We start from the raw sequence: 16810 nt of genomic DNA on the forward strand, positions 1-16810 counted from the left end.
ATCACGCCCATCCACCACGTGACCCCGCGGCCCAATCCGCTCACTAGAGCAGCTGTCAATCACACGCAACCGCAGCCAGCCATGTCCAAGCACAAGGAGGTGCAATTCATCAGTTCCAACACCAGCAGCAGAGTGGCGCAGCGGAAGCGTGCTGGGCCCATAACCCAGAGGTCGATGGATCGAAACCATCCTCTGCTAAAGGCAACTTTTAATGTGGTTGCAGCCAACACTTGCACTGCAACTAATCCCAGCCTTGACAAGGATGCATCTCTCAAATCATTCTCTTTCAATTAATTTGAGGAGCTTTGGCTGATAGAGCACACTCATAAAATATGAGCTTGATATTAAAAGTCTTATTGTTTCCTCTTCTTTTACTAAATAAGTTTGCTGATCTGCAAGCAAATCGGAATATGATGCTGTGGCAATTATTGGGATCTGGCTCAAAGGGCAGGCGTGGGCCGTAAATATAGCTGGATATCGGGTGTACATGAATGGTAGCAGTTGGGGTGGCAGTATTGGTTGAGGACAATGTTAGTGTTGACGAGAGAGGATGTCCTGTAAATATTGCAGGATACAGGCTGTTGGGCCTTCGGCCGCCAGAGGAAGACAGTGTTCCAAGATCAGGCCTTCAAATCTGGCACCAAGCTCATGGTATACAGGGCTGTAGTGATATCCGGCCTCCTGGGTGGCTCAGAGACATGGACCATATACAGCAATCACCTCAAATCACTGGAGAAATACCACAACATCCTGCAAATCCCCTGGGAGGATAGACGCTTCAACGTCAGTGCTCTCGATCAAGCCAACATCCCCAGCATCGAAGCACTGACCACACTCGACCAGCTCCATTGGGCGGGCCACATTGTCCGCATTCTCGACACAAGACTCCCAAAACAAGCGCTCTACTAGGAATCCTAGACGGCAAGTGAGCCGCAGGTGGGCAGAGGGAACGTTTCAAGGACATCCTCAAAGCCTCCTTGATAAAGTGCAACATCCCCACCGACACCTGGGAATCTCTTGCCAAAGAGCGCCCTAAGTGGAGGAAGAGCATCCGGGAGGGCGCTGAGCACCTCGAGTCTCGCCGCCGAGAACATGCAGAAAACAAGCGCAGGCAGCGGAAGGAGCGTGCGGCAAACCAGACTCCCCACCCACCCTTTCTTTTAACCACTGTCTGCCCCAGCTGTGACAGAGACTGTAATTCCTGTATTGGACTGAACAGCCACCTGAGAACTCACTTTTAGAGTGGAAGCAAGTCTTCCTCGATTTCGAGGGACTGCCTCTGGTGATGACTGGAGCAGTGGTTAATCACGCCCATCCACCACGTGACCCCGCGGCCCAATCCGCTCACTAGAGCAGCTGTCAATCACACGCAACCGCAGCCAGCCATGTCCAAGCACAAGGAGGTGCAATTCATCAGTTCCAACACCAGCAGCAGAGTGGCGCAGCGGAAGCGTGCTGGGCCCATAACCCAGAGGTCGATGGATCGAAACCATCCTCTGCTAAAGGCAACTTTTAATGTGGTTGCAGCCAACACTTGCACTGCAACTAATCCCAGCCTTGACAAGGATGCATCTCTCAAATCATTCTCTTTCAATTAATTTGAGGAGCTTTGGCTGATAGAGCACACTCATAAAATATGAGCTTGATATTAAAAGTCTTATTGTTTCCTCTTCTTTTACTAAATAAGTTTGCTGATCTGCAAGCAAATCGGAATATGATGCTGTGGCAATTATTGGGATCTGGCTCAAAGGGCAGGCGTGGGCCGTAAATATAGCTGGATATCGGGTGTACATGAATGGTAGCAGTTGGGGTGGCAGTATTGGTTGAGGACAATGTTAGTGTTGACGAGAGAGGATGTCCTGTAAATATTGCAGGATACAGGCTGTTGGGCCTTCGGCCGCCAGAGGAAGACAGTGTTCCAAGATCAGGCCTTCAAATCTGGCACCAAGCTCATGGTATACAGGGCTGTAGTGATATCCGGCCTCCTGGGTGGCTCAGAGACATGGACCATATACAGCAATCACCTCAAATCACTGGAGAAATACCACAACATCCTGCAAATCCCCTGGGAGGATAGACGCTTCAACGTCAGTGCTCTCGATCAAGCCAACATCCCCAGCATCGAAGCACTGACCACACTCGACCAGCTCCATTGGGCGGGCCACATTGTCCGCATTCTCGACACAAGACTCCCAAAACAAGCGCTCTACTAGGAATCCTAGACGGCAAGTGAGCCGCAGGTGGGCAGAGGGAACGTTTCAAGGACATCCTCAAAGCCTCCTTGATAAAGTGCAACATCCCCACCGACACCTGGGAATCTCTTGCCAAAGAGCGCCCTAAGTGGAGGAAGAGCATCCGGGAGGGCGCTGAGCACCTCGAGTCTCGCCGCCGAGAACATGCAGAAAACAAGCGCAGGCAGCGGAAGGAGCGTGCGGCAAACCAGACTCCCCACCCACCCTTTCTTTTAACCACTGTCTGCCCCAGCTGTGACAGAGACTGTAATTCCTGTATTGGACTGAACAGCCACCTGAGAACTCACTTTTAGAGTGGAAGCAAGTCTTCCTCGATTTCGAGGGACTGCCTCTGGTGATGACTGGAGCAGTGGTTAATCACGCCCATCCACCACGTGACCCCGCGGCCCAATCCGCTCACTAGAGCAGCTGTCAATCACACGCAACCGCAGCCAGCCATGTCCAAGCACAAGGAGGTGCAATTCATCAGTTCCAACACCAGCAGCAGAGTGGCGCAGCGGAAGCGTGCTGGGCCCATAACCCAGAGGTCGATGGATCGAAACCATCCTCTGCTACAGGCAACTTTTAATGTGGTTGCAGCCAACACTTGCACTGCAACTAATCCCAGCCTTGACAAGGATGCATCTCTAAAATCATTCTCTTTCAATTAATTTGAGGAGCTTTGGCTGATAGAGCACACTCATAAAATATGAGCTTGATATTAAAAGTCTTATTGTTTCCTCTTCTTTTACTAAATAAGTTTTGCTGATCTGCAAGCAAATCGGAATATGATGCTGTGGCAATAACTGGGATCTGGCTCAAAGGGCAGGCGTGGGCCGTAAATATAGCTGGATATCGGGTGTACATGAATGGTAGCAGTTGAGGTGGCAGTATTGGTTAAGGACAATGTTAGTGTTGACGAGAGAGGATGTCCTGTAAATATTGCAGGATACAGGCTGTTGGGCCTTCGGCCGCCGGAGGAAGACAGTGTTCCAAGATCAGGCCTTCAAATCTGGCACCAAGCTCATGGTATACAGGGCTGTAGTGATATCCGGCCTCCTGGGTGGCTCAGAGACATGGACCATATACAGCAATCACCTCAAATCACTGGAGAAATACCACAACATCCTGCAAATCCCCTGGGAGGATAGACGCTTCAACGTCAGTGCTCTCGATCAAGCCAACATCCCCAGCATCGAAGCACTGACCACACTCGACCAGCTCCATTGGGCGGGCCACATTGTCCGCATTCTTAACACAAGACTCCAAAAACAAGCGCTCTACTAGGAATCCTACACGGCAAGTGAGCCGCAGGTGGGAAGAGGGAACGTTTCAAGGACATCCTCAAAGCCTCCTTGATAAAGTGCAACATCCCCACCGACACCTGGGAATCTCTTGCCAAAGAGCGCCCTAAGTGGAGGAAGAGCATCCGGGAGGGCGCTGAGCACCTCGAGTCTCGCCGCCGAGAACATGCAGAAAACAAGCGCAGGCAGCGGAAGGAGCGTGCGGCAAACCAGACTTCCCACCCACCCTTTCCTTCAACCACTGTCTTCCCCAGCTGTGACAGAGACTGTAATTCCCGTATTGGACTGAACAGCCACCTGAGAACTCACATTTAGAGTGGAAGCAAGTCTTCCTCGATTTCGAGGGACTGCCTCTGGTGATGACTGGAGCAGTGGTTAATCACGCCCATCCACCACGTGACCCCGCGGCCCAATCCGCTCACTAGAGCAGCTGTCAATCACACGCAACCGCAGCCAGCCATGTCCAAGCACAAGGAGGTGCAATTCATCAGTTCCAACACCAGCAGCAGAGTGGCGCAGCGGAAGCGTGCTGGGCCCATAACCCAGAGGTCGATGGATCGAAACCATCCTCTGCTAAAGGCAACTTTTAATGTGGTTGCAGCCAACACTTGCACTGCAACTAATCCCAGCCTTGACAAGGATGCATCTCTCAAATCATTCTCTTTCAATTAATTTGAGGAGCTTTGGCTGATAGAGCACACTCATAAAATATGAGCTTGATATTAAAAGTCTTATTGTTTCCTCTTCTTTTACTAAATAAGTTTGCTGATCTGCAAGCAAATCGGAATATGATGCTGTGGCAATTATTGGGATCTGGCTCAAAGGGCAGGCGTGGGCCGTAAATATAGCTGGATATCGGGTGTACATGAATGGTAGCAGTTGGGGTGGCAGTGTTGGTTAAGGACAATGTTAGTGTTGACGAGAGAGGATGTCCTGTAAATATTGCAGGATACAGGCTGTTGGGCCTTCGGCCGCCGGAGGAAGACAGTGTTCCAAGATCAGGCCTTCAAATCTGGCACCAAGCTCATGGTATACAGGGCTGTAGTGATATCCGGCCTCCTGGGTGGCTCAGAGACATGGACCATATACAGCAATCACCTCAAATCGCTGGAGAAATACCACAACATCCTGCAAATCCCCTGGGAGGATAGACGCTTCAACGTCAGTGCTCTCGATCAAGCCAACATCCCCAGCATCGAAGCACTGACCACACTCGACCAGCTCCATTGGGCGGGCCACATTGTCCGCATTCTCGACACAAGACTCCCAAAACAAGCGCTCTACTAGGAATCCTAGACGGCAAGTGAGCCGCAGGTGGGCAGAGGGAACGTTTCAAGGACATCCTCAAAGCCTCCTTGATAAAGTGCAACATCCCCACCGACACCTGGGAATCTCTTGCCAAAGAGCGCCCTAAGTGGAGGAAGAGCATCCGGGAGGGCGCTGAGCACCTCGAGTCTCGCCGCCGAGAACATGCAGAAAACAAGCGCAGGCAGCGGAAGGAGCGTGCGGCAAACCAGACTCCCCACCCACCCTTTCCTTTAACCACTGTCTGCCCCAGCTGTGACAGAGACTGTAATTCCTGTATTGGACTGAACAGCCACCTGAGAACTCACTTTTAGAGTGGAAGCAAGTCTTCCTCGATTTCGAGGGGCTGCCTCTGGTGATGACTGGAGCAGTGGTTAATCACGCCCATCCACCACGTGACCCCGCGGCCCAATCCGCTCACTAGAGCAGCTGTCAATCACACGCAACCGCAGCCAGCCATATCCAAGCACAAGGAGGTGCAATTCATCAGTTCCAACACCAGCAGCAGAGTGGCGCAGCGGAAGCGTGCTGGGCCCATAACCCAGAGGTCGATGGATCGAAACCATCCTCTGCTAAAGGCAACTTTTAATGTGGTTGCAGCCAACACTTGCACTGCAACTAATCCCAGCCTTGACAAGGATGCATCTCTAAAATCATTCTCTTTCAATTAATTTGAGGAGCTTTGGCTGATAGAGCACACTCATAAAATATGAGCTTGATATTAAAAGTCTTATTGTTTCCTCTTCTTTTACTAAATAAGTTTTGCTGATCTGCAAGCAAATCGGAATATGATGCTGTGGCAATAACTGGGATCTGGCTCAAAGGGCAGGCGTGGGCCGTAAATATAGCTGGATATCGGGTGTACATGAATGGTAGCAGTTGGGGTGGCAGTATTGGTTAAGGACAATGTTAGTGTTGACGAGAGAGGATGTCCTGTAAATATTGCAGGATACAGGCTGTTGGGCCTTCGGCCGCCGGAGGAAGACAGTGTTCCAAGATCAGGCCTTCAAATCTGGCACCAAGCTCATGGTATACAGGACTGTAGTGATATCCGGCCTCCTGGGTGGCTCAGAGACATGGACCATATACAGCAATCACCTCAAATCGCTGGAGAAATACCACAACATCCTGCAAATCCCCTGGGAGGATAGACGCTTCAACGTCAGTGCTCTCGATCAAGCCAACATCCCCAGCATCGAAGCACTGACCACACTCGACCAGCTCCATTGGGCGGGCCACATTGTCCGCATTCTCGACACAAGACTCCCAAAACAAGCGCTCTACTAGGAATCCTAGACGGCAAGTGAGCCGCAGGTGGGCAGAGGGAACGTTTCAAGGACATCCTCAAAGCCTCCTTGATAAAGTGCAACATCCCCACCGACACCTGGGAATCTCTTGCCAAAGAGCGCCCTAAGTGGAGGAAGAGCATCCGGGAGGGCGCTGAGCACCTCGAGTCTCGCCGCCGAGAACATGCAGAAAACAAGCGCAGGCAGCGGAAGGAGCGTGCGGCAAACCAGACTCCCCACCCACCCTTTCTTTTAACCACTGTCTGCCCCAGCTGTGACAGAGACTGTAATTCCTGTATTGGACTGAACAGCCACCTGAGAACTCACTTTTAGAGTGGAAGCAAGTCTTCCTCGATTTCGAGGGACTGCCTCTGGTGATGACTGGAGCAGTGGTTAATCACGCCCATCCACCACGTGACCCCGCGGCCCAATCCGCTCACTAGAGCAGCTGTCAATCACACGCAACCGCAGCCAGCCATGTCCAAGCACAAGGAGGTGCAATTCATCAGTTCCAACACCAGCAGCAGAGTGGCGCAGCGGAAGCGTGCTGGGCCCATAACCCAGAGGTCGATGGATCGAAACCATCCTCTGCTACAGGCAACTTTTAATGTGGTTGCAGCCAACACTTGCACTGCAACTAATCCCAGCCTTGACAAGGATGCATCTCTAAAATCATTCTCTTTCAATTAATTTGAGGAGCTTTGGCTGATAGAGCACACTCATAAAATATGAGCTTGATATTAAAAGTCTTATTGTTTCCTCTTCTTTTACTAAATAAGTTTTGCTGATCTGCAAGCAAATCGGAATATGATGCTGTGGCAATAACTGGGATCTGGCTCAAAGGGCAGGCGTGGGCCGTAAATATAGCTGGATATCGGGTGTACATGAATGGTAGCAGTTGAGGTGGCAGTATTGGTTAAGGACAATGTTAGTGTTGACGAGAGAGGATGTCCTGTAAATATTGCAGGATACAGGCTGTTGGGCCTTCGGCCGCCGGAGGAAGACAGTGTTCCAAGATCAGGCCTTCAAATCTGGCACCAAGCTCATGGTATACAGGGCTGTAGTGATATCCGGCCTCCTGGGTGGCTCAGAGACATGGACCATATACAGCAATCACCTCAAATCACTGGAGAAATACCACAACATCCTGCAAATCCCCTGGGAGGATAGACGCTTCAACGTCAGTGCTCTCGATCAAGCCAACATCCCCAGCATCGAAGCACTGACCACACTCGACCAGCTCCATTGGGCGGGCCACATTGTCCGCATTCTTAACACAAGACTCCAAAAACAAGCGCTCTACTAGGAATCCTACACGGCAAGTGAGCCGCAGGTGGGAAGAGGGAACGTTTCAAGGACATCCTCAAAGCCTCCTTGATAAAGTGCAACATCCCCACCGACACCTGGGAATCTCTTGCCAAAGAGCGCCCTAAGTGGAGGAAGAGCATCCGGGAGGGCGCTGAGCACCTCGAGTCTCGCCGCCGAGAACATGCAGAAAACAAGCGCAGGCAGCGGAAGGAGCGTGCGGCAAACCAGACTTCCCACCCACCCTTTCCTTCAACCACTGTCTTCCCCAGCTGTGACAGAGACTGTAATTCCCGTATTGGACTGAACAGCCACCTGAGAACTCACATTTAGAGTGGAAGCAAGTCTTCCTCGATTTCGAGGGACTGCCTCTGGTGATGACTGGAGCAGTGGTTAATCACGCCCATCCACCACGTGACCCCGCGGCCCAATCCGCTCACTAGAGCAGCTGTCAATCACACGCAACCGCAGCCAGCCATGTCCAAGCACAAGGAGGTGCAATTCATCAGTTCCAACACCAGCAGCAGAGTGGCGCAGCGGAAGCGTGCTGGGCCCATAACCCAGAGGTCGATGGATCGAAACCATCCTCTGCTAAAGGCAACTTTTAATGTGGTTGCAGCCAACACTTGCACTGCAACTAATCCCAGCCTTGACAAGGATGCATCTCTCAAATCATTCTCTTTCAATTAATTTGAGGAGCTTTGGCTGATAGAGCACACTCATAAAATATGAGCTTGATATTAAAAGTCTTATTGTTTCCTCTTCTTTTACTAAATAAGTTTGCTGATCTGCAAGCAAATCGGAATATGATGCTGTGGCAATTATTGGGATCTGGCTCAAAGGGCAGGCGTGGGCCGTAAATATAGCTGGATATCGGGTGTACATGAATGGTAGCAGTTGGGGTGGCAGTGTTGGTTAAGGACAATGTTAGTGTTGACGAGAGAGGATGTCCTGTAAATATTGCAGGATACAGGCTGTTGGGCCTTCGGCCGCCGGAGGAAGACAGTGTTCCAAGATCAGGCCTTCAAATCTGGCACCAAGCTCATGGTATACAGGGCTGTAGTGATATCCGGCCTCCTGGGTGGCTCAGAGACATGGACCATATACAGCAATCACCTCAAATCGCTGGAGAAATACCACAACATCCTGCAAATCCCCTGGGAGGATAGACGCTTCAACGTCAGTGCTCTCGATCAAGCCAACATCCCCAGCATCGAAGCACTGACCACACTCGACCAGCTCCATTGGGCGGGCCACATTGTCCGCATTCTCGACACAAGACTCCCAAAATAAGCGCTCTACTAGGAATCCTAGACGGCAAGTGAGCCGCAGGTGGGCAGAGGGAACGTTTCAAGGACATCCTCAAAGCCTCCTTGATAAAGTGCAACATCCCCACCGACACCTGGGAATCTCTTGCCAAAGAGCGCCCTAAGTGGAGGAAGAGCATCCGGGAGGGCGCTGAGCACCTCGAGTCTCGCCGCCGAGAACATGCAGAAAACAAGCGCAGGCAGCGGAAGGAGCGTGCGGCAAACCAGACTCCCCACCCACCCTTTCCTTTAACCACTGTCTGCCCCAGCTGTGACAGAGACTGTAATTCCTGTATTGGACTGAACAGCCACCTGAGAACTCACTTTTAGAGTGGAAGCAAGTCTTCCTCGATTTCGAGGGGCTGCCTCTGGTGATGACTGGAGCAGTGGTTAATCACGCCCATCCACCACGTGACCCCGCGGCCCAATCCGCTCACTAGAGCAGCTGTCAATCACACGCAACCGCAGCCAGCCATATCCAAGCACAAGGAGGTGCAATTCATCAGTTCCAACACCAGCAGCAGAGTGGCGCAGCGGAAGCGTGCTGGGCCCATAACCCAGAGGTCGATGGATCGAAACCATCCTCTGCTAAAGGCAACTTTTAATGTGGTTGCAGCCAACACTTGCACTGCAACTAATCCCAGCCTTGACAAGGATGCATCTCTAAAATCATTCTCTTTCAATTAATTTGAGGAGCTTTGGCTGATAGAGCACACTCATAAAATATGAGCTTGATATTAAAAGTCTTATTGTTTCCTCTTCTTTTACTAAATAAGTTTTGCTGATCTGCAAGCAAATCGGAATATGATGCTGTGGCAATAACTGGGATCTGGCTCAAAGGGCAGGCGTGGGCCGTAAATATAGCTGGATATCGGGTGTACATGAATGGTAGCAGTTGGGGTGGCAGTATTGGTTAAGGACAATGTTAGTGTTGACGAGAGAGGATGTCCTGTAAATATTGCAGGATACAGGCTGTTGGGCCTTCGGCCGCCGGAGGAAGACAGTGTTCCAAGATCAGGCCTTCAAATCTGGCACCAAGCTCATGGTATACAGGACTGTAGTGATATCCGGCCTCCTGGGTGGCTCAGAGACATGGACCATATACAGCAATCACCTCAAATCGCTGGAGAAATACCACAACATCCTGCAAATCCCCTGGGAGGATAGACGCTTCAACGTCAGTGCTCTCGATCAAGCCAACATCCCCAGCATCGAAGCACTGACCACACTCGACCAGCTCCATTGGGCGGGCCACATTGTCCGCATTCTCGACACAAGACTCCCAAAACAAGCGCTCTACTAGGAATCCTAGACGGCAAGTGAGCCGCAGGTGGGCAGAGGGAACGTTTCAAGGACATCCTCAAAGCCTCCTTGATAAAGTGCAACATCCCCACCGACACCTGGGAATCTCTTGCCAAAGAGCGCCCTAAGTGGAGGAAGAGCATCCGGGAGGGCGCTGAGCACCTCGAGTCTCGCCGCCGAGAACATGCAGAAAACAAGCGCAGGCAGCGGAAGGAGCGTGCGGCAAACCAGACTCCCCACCCACCCTTTCCTTTAACCACTGTCTGCCCCAGCTGTGACAGAGACTGTAATTCCTGTATTGGACTGAACAGCCACCTGAGAACTCACTTTTAGAGTGGAAGCAAGTCTTCCTCGATTTCGAGGGGCTGCCTCTGGTGATGACTGGAGCAGTGGTTAATCACGCCCATCCACCACGTGACCCCGCGGCCCAATCCGCTCACTAGAGCAGCTGTCAATCACACGCAACCGCAGCCAGCCATGTCCAAGCACAAGGAGGTGCAATTCATCAGTTCCAACACCAGCAGCAGAGTGGCGCAGCGGAAGCGTGCTGGGCCCATAACCCAGAGGTCGATGGATCGAAATCATCCTCTGCTAAAGGCAACTTTTAATGTGGTTGCAGCCAACACTTGCACTGCAACTAATCCCAGCCTTGACAAGGATGCATCTCTCAAATCATTCTCTTTCAATTAATTTGAGGAGCTTTGGCTGATAGAGCACACTCATAAAATATGAGCTTGATATTAAAAGTCTTATTGTTTCCTCTTCTTTTACTAAATAAGTTTGCTGATCTGCAAGCAAATCGGAATATGATGCTGTGGCAATTATTGGGATCTGGCTCAAAGGGCAGGCGTGGGCCGTAAATATAGCTGGATATCGGGTGTACATGAATGGTAGCAGTTGGGGTGGCAGTATTGGTTGAGGACAATGTTAGTGTTGACGAGAGAGGATGTCCTGTAAATATTGCAGGATACAGGCTGTTGGGCCTTCGGCCGCCAGAGGAAGACAGTGTTCCAAGATCAGGCCTTCAAATCTGGCACCAAGCTCATGGTATACAGGGCTGTAGTGATATCCGGCCTCCTGGGTGGCTCAGAGACATGGACCATATACAGCAATCACCTCAAATCACTGGAGAAATACCACAACATCCTGCAAATCCCCTGGGAGGATAGACGCTTCAACGTCAGTGCTCTCGATCAAGCCAACATCCCCAGCATCGAAGCACTGACCACACTCGACCAGCTCCATTGGGCGGGCCACATTGTCCGCATTCTCGACACAAGACTCCCAAAACAAGCGCTCTACTAGGAATCCTAGACGGCAAGTGAGCCGCAGGTGGGCAGAGGGAACGTTTCAAGGACATCCTCAAAGCCTCCTTGATAAAGTGCAACATCCCCACCGACACCTGGGAATCTCTTGCCAAAGAGCGCCCTAAGTGGAGGAAGAGCATCCGGGAGGGCGCTGAGCACCTCGAGTCTCGCCGCCGAGAACATGCAGAAAACAAGCGCAGGCAGCGGAAGGAGCGTGCGGCAAACCAGACTCCCCACCCACCCTTTCCTTTAACCACTGTCTGCCCCAGCTGTGACAGAGACTGTAATTCCTGTATTGGACTGAACAGCCACCTGAGAACTCACATTTAGAGTGGAAGCAAGTCTTCCTCGATTTCGAGGGGCTGCCTCTGGTGATGACTGGAGCAGTGGTTAATCACGCCCATCCACCACGTGACCCCGCGGCCCAATCCGCTCACTAGAGCAGCTGTCAATCACACGCAACCGCAGCCAGCCATGTCCCAGCACAAGGAGGTGCAATTCATTATTTCCAACACCAGCAGCAGAGTGGCGCAGCGGAAGCGTGCTGGGCCCATAACCCAGAGGTCGATGGATCGAAATCATCCTCTGCTAAAGGCAACTTTTAATGTGGTTGCAGCCAACACTTGCACTGCAACTAATCCCAGCCTTGACAAGGATGCATCTCTCAAATCATTCTCTTTCAATTAATTTGAGGAGCTTTGGCTGATAGAGCACACTCATAAAATATGAGCTTGATATTAAAAGTCTTATTGTTTCCTCTTCTTTTACTAAATAAGTTTGCTGATCTGCAAGCAAATCGGAATATGATGCTGTGGCAATTATTGGGATCTGGCTCAAAGGGCAGGCGTGGGCCGTAAATATAGCTGGATATCGGGTGTACATGAATGGTAGCAGTTGGGGTGGCAGTATTGGTTGAGGACAATGTTAGTGTTGACGAGAGAGGATGTCCTGTAAATATTGCAGGATACAGGCTGTTGGGCCTTCGGCCGCCAGAGGAAGACAGTGTTCCAAGATCAGGCCTTCAAATCTGGCACCAAGCTCATGGTATACAGGGCTGTAGTGATATCCGGCCTCCTGGGTGGCTCAGAGACATGGACCATATACAGCAATCACCTCAAATCACTGGAGAAATACCACAACATCCTGCAAATCCCCTGGGAGGATAGACGCTTCAACGTCAGTGCTCTCGATCAAGCCAACATCCCCAGCATCGAAGCACTGACCACACTCGACCAGCTCCATTGGGCGGGCCACATTGTCCGCATTCTCGACACAAGACTCCCAAAACAAGCGCTCTACTAGGAATCCTAGACGGCAAGTGAGCCGCAGGTGGGCAGAGGGAACGTTTCAAGGACATCCTCAAAGCCTCCTTGATAAAGTGCAACATCCCCACCGACACCTGGGAATCTCTTGCCAAAGAGCGCCCTAAGTGGAGGAAGAGCATCCGGGAGGGCGCTGAGCACCTCGAGTCTCGCCGCCGAGAACATGCAGAAAACAAGCGCAGGCAGCGGAAGGAGCGTGCGGCAAACCAGACTCCCCACCCACCCTTTCCTTTAACCACTGTCTGCCCCAGCTGTGACAGAGACTGTAATTCCTGTATTGGACTGAACAGCCACCTGAGAACTCACATTTAGAGTGGAAGCAAGTCTTCCTCGATTTCGAGGGGCTGCCTCTGGTGATGACTGGAGCAGTGGTTAATCACGCCCATCCACCACGTGACCCCGCGGCCCAATCCGCTCACTAGAGCAGCTGTCAATCACACGCAACCGCAGCCAGCCATGTCCCAGCACAAGGAGGTGCAATTCATCAGTTCCAACACCAGCAGCAGAGTGGCGCAGCGGAAGCGTGCTGGGCCCATAACCCAGAGGTCGATGGATCGAAACCATCCTCTGCTAAAGGCAACTTTTAATGTGGTTGCAGCCAACACTTGCACTGCAACTAATCCCAGCCTTGACAAGGATGCATCTCTAAAATCATTCTCTTTCAATTAATTTGAGGAGCTTTGGCTGATAGAGCACACTCATAAAATATGAGCTTGATATTAAAAGTCTTATTGTTTCCTCTTCTTTTACTAAATAAGTTTTGCTGATCTGCAAGCAAATCGGAATATGATGCTGTGGCAATAACTGGGATCTGGCTCAAAGGGCAGGCGTGGGCCGTAAATATAGCTGGATATCGGGTGTACATGAATGGTAGCAGTTGAGGTGGCAGTATTGGTTAAGGACAATGTTAGTGTTGACGAGAGAGGATGTCCTGTAAATATTGCAGGATACAGGCTGTTGGGCCTTCGGCCGCCGGAGGAAGACAGTGTTCCAAGATCAGGCCTTCAAATCTGGCACCAAGCTCATGGTATACAGGGCTGTAGTGATATCCGGCCTCCTGGGTGGCTCAGAGACATGGACCATATACAGCAATCACCTCAAATCGCTGGAGAAATACCACAACATCCTGCAAATCCCCTGGGAGGATAGACGCTTCAACGTCAGTGCTCTCGATCAAGCCAACATCCCCAGCATCGAAGCACTGACCACACTCGACCAGCTCCATTGGGCGGGCCACATTGTCCGCATTCTCGACACAAGACTCCCAAAACAAGCGCTCTACTAGGAATCCTACACGGCAAGTGAGCCGCAGGTGGGCAGAGGGAACGTTTCAAGGACATCCTCAAAGCCTCCTTGATAAAGTGCAACATCCCCACCGACACCTGGGAATCTCTTGCCAAAGAGCGCCCTAAGTGGAGGAAGAGCATCCGGGAGGGCGCTGAGCACCTCGAGTCTCGCCGCCGAGAACATGCAGAAAACAAGCGCAGGCAGCGGAAGGAGCGTGCGGCAAACCAGACTCCCCACCCACCCTTTCTTTTAACCACTGTCTGCCCCAGCTGTGACAGAGACTGTAATTCCTGTATTGGACTGAACAGCCACCTGAGAACTCACTTTTAGAGTGGAAGCAAGTCTTCCTCGATTTCGAGGGACTGCCTCTGGTGATGACTGGAGCAGTGGTTAATCACGCCCATCCACCACGTGACCCCGCGGCCCAATCCGCTCACTAGAGCAGCTGTCAATCACACGCAACCGCAGCCAGCCATGTCCCAGCACAAGGAGGTGCAATTCATTATTTCCAACACCAGCAGCAGAGTGGCGCAGCGGAAGCGTGCTGGGCCCATAACCCAGAGGTCGATGGATCGAAACCATCCTCTGCTAAAGGCAACTTTTAATGTGGTTGCAGCCAACACTTGCACTGCAACTAATCCCAGCCTTGACAAGGATGCATCTCTAAAATCATTCTCTTTCAATTAATTTGAGGAGCTTTGGCTGATAGAGCACACTCATAAAATATGAGCTTGATATTAAAAGTCTTATTGTTTCCTCTTCTTTTACTAAATAAGTTTTGCTGATCTGCAAGCAAATCGGAATATGATGCTGTGGCAATAACTGGGATCTGGCTCAAAGGGCAGGCGTGGGCCGTAAATATAGCTGGATATCGGGTGTACATGAATGGTAGCAGTTGAGGTGGCAGTATTGGTTAAGGACAATGTTAGTGTTGACGAGAGAGGATGTCCTGTAAATATTGCAGGATACAGGCTGTTGGGCCTTCGGCCGCCGGAGGAAGACAGTGTTCCAAGATCAGGCCTTCAAATCTGGCACCAAGCTCATGGTATACAGGGCTGTAGTGATATCCGGCCTCCTGGGTGGCTCAGAGACATGGACCATATACAGCAATCACCTCAAATCGCTGGAGAAATACCACAACATCCTGCAAATCCCCTGGGAGGATAGACGCTTCAACGTCAGTGCTCTCGATCAAGCCAACATCCCCAGCATCGAAGCACTGACCACACTCGACCAGCTCCATTGGGCGGGCCACATTGTCCGCATTCTCGACACAAGACTCCCAAAACAAGCGCTCTACTAGGAATCCTAGACGGCAAGTGAGCCGCAGGTGGGCAGAGGGAACGTTTCAAGGACATCCTCAAAGCCTCCTTGATAAAGTGCAACATCCCCACCGACACCTGGGAATCTCTTGCCAAAGAGCGCCCTAAGTGGAGGAAGAGCATCCGGGAGGGCGCTGAGCACCTCGAGTCTCGCCGCCGAGAACATGCAGAAAACAAGCGCAGGCAGCGGAAGGAGCGTGCGGCAAACCAGACTCCCCACCCACCCTTTCCTTTAACCACTGTCTGCCCCAGCTGTGACAGAGACTGTAATTCCTGTATTGGACTGAACAGCCACCTGAGAACTCACTTTTAGAGTGGAAGCAAGTCTTCCTCGATTTCGAGGGGCTGCCTCTGGTGATGACTGGAGCAGTGGTTAATCACGCCCATCCACCACGTGACCCCGCGGCCCAATCCGCTCACTAGAGCAGCTGTCAATCACACGCAACCGCAGCCAGCCATATCCAAGCACAAGGAGGTGCAATTCATCAGTTCCAACACCAGCAGCAGAGTGGCGCAGCGGAAGCGTGCTGGGCCCATAACCCAGAGGTCGATGGATCGAAACCATCCTCTGCTAAAGGCAACTTTTAATGTGGTTGCAGCCAACACTTGCACTGCAACTAATCCCAGCCTTGACAAGGATGCATCTCTAAAATCATTCTCTTTCAATTAATTTGAGGAGCTTTGGCTGATAGAGCACACTCATAAAATATGAGCTTGATATTAAAAGTCTTATTGTTTCCTCTTCTTTTACTAAATAAGTTTTGCTGATCTGCAAGCAAATCGGAATATGATGCTGTGGCAATAACTGGGATCTGGCTCAAAGGGCAGGCGTGGGCCGTAAATATAGCTGGATATCGGGTGTACATGAATGGTAGCAGTTGGGGTGGCAGTATTGGTTAAGGACAATGTTAGTGTTGACGAGAGAGGATGTCCTGTAAATATTGCAGGATACAGGCTGTTGGGCCTTCGGCCGCCGGAGGAAGACAGTGTTCCAAGATCAGGCCTTCAAATCTGGCACCAAGCTCATGGTATACAGGACTGTAGTGATATCCGGCCTCCTGGGTGGCTCAGAGACATGGACCATATACAGCAATCACCTCAAATCGCTGGAGAAATACCACAACATCCTGCAAATCCCCTGGGAGGATAGACGCTTCAACGTCAGTGCTCTCGATCAAGCCAACATCCCCAGCATCGAAGCACTGACCACACTCGACCAGCTCCATTGGGCGGGCCACATTGTCCGCATTCTCGACACAAGACTCCCAAAACAAGCGCTCTACTAGGAATCCTAGACGGCAAGTGAGCCGCAGGTGGGCAGAGGGAACGTTTCAAGGACATCCTCAAAGCCTCCTTGATAAAGTGCAACATCCCCACCGACACCTGGGAATCTCTTGCCAAAGAGCGCCCTAAGTGGAGGAAGAGCATCCGGGAGGGCGCTGAGCACCTCGAGTCTCGCCGCCGAGAACATGCAGAAAACAAGCGCAGGCAGCGGAAGGAGCGTGCGGCAAACCAGACTCCCCACCCACCCT

General features: G+C 51.4%; 11 non-coding genes across 11 annotated transcripts; all 11 read left to right on the forward strand.

The window, feature by feature from the left end:
- The first annotated feature begins 126 nt into the window (after positions 1-126).
- Positions 127-198, forward strand: trnam-cau (transfer RNA methionine (anticodon CAU)). The gene has a single exon. It is a non-coding gene; the product is annotated as a tRNA-Met (tRNA).
- A 1232-nt stretch (positions 199-1430) lies between these two features.
- Positions 1431-1502, forward strand: trnam-cau (transfer RNA methionine (anticodon CAU)). Its single transcript has one exon. It is a non-coding gene; the product is annotated as a tRNA-Met (tRNA).
- Positions 1503-2734: 1232 nt separating this feature from the next.
- Positions 2735-2806, forward strand: trnam-cau (transfer RNA methionine (anticodon CAU)). Its single transcript has one exon. It is a non-coding gene; the product is annotated as a tRNA-Met (tRNA).
- A 1233-nt stretch (positions 2807-4039) lies between these two features.
- On the forward strand, positions 4040-4111 carry trnam-cau (transfer RNA methionine (anticodon CAU)). The gene has a single exon. It is a non-coding gene; the product is annotated as a tRNA-Met (tRNA).
- Positions 4112-5343: 1232 nt separating this feature from the next.
- Positions 5344-5415, forward strand: trnam-cau (transfer RNA methionine (anticodon CAU)). Its single transcript has one exon. It is a non-coding gene; the product is annotated as a tRNA-Met (tRNA).
- A 1233-nt stretch (positions 5416-6648) lies between these two features.
- Positions 6649-6720, forward strand: trnam-cau (transfer RNA methionine (anticodon CAU)). The gene has a single exon. It is a non-coding gene; the product is annotated as a tRNA-Met (tRNA).
- Positions 6721-7953: 1233 nt separating this feature from the next.
- On the forward strand, positions 7954-8025 carry trnam-cau (transfer RNA methionine (anticodon CAU)). Its single transcript has one exon. It is a non-coding gene; the product is annotated as a tRNA-Met (tRNA).
- Positions 8026-9257: 1232 nt separating this feature from the next.
- On the forward strand, positions 9258-9329 carry trnam-cau (transfer RNA methionine (anticodon CAU)). Its single transcript has one exon. It is a non-coding gene; the product is annotated as a tRNA-Met (tRNA).
- Positions 9330-13170: 3841 nt separating this feature from the next.
- Positions 13171-13242, forward strand: trnam-cau (transfer RNA methionine (anticodon CAU)). Its single transcript has one exon. It is a non-coding gene; the product is annotated as a tRNA-Met (tRNA).
- Positions 13243-14475: 1233 nt separating this feature from the next.
- trnam-cau (transfer RNA methionine (anticodon CAU)) lies at positions 14476-14547 on the forward strand. Its single transcript has one exon. It is a non-coding gene; the product is annotated as a tRNA-Met (tRNA).
- A 1233-nt stretch (positions 14548-15780) lies between these two features.
- Positions 15781-15852, forward strand: trnam-cau (transfer RNA methionine (anticodon CAU)). Its single transcript has one exon. It is a non-coding gene; the product is annotated as a tRNA-Met (tRNA).
- The last annotated feature ends 958 nt before the right edge of the window (positions 15853-16810 follow it).

Source organism: Pristiophorus japonicus, chromosome 7, assembly GCF_044704955.1.
Source record: "Pristiophorus japonicus isolate sPriJap1 chromosome 7, sPriJap1.hap1, whole genome shotgun sequence".
Lineage (NCBI taxonomy): Eukaryota > Metazoa > Chordata > Chondrichthyes > Pristiophoridae > Pristiophorus > Pristiophorus japonicus.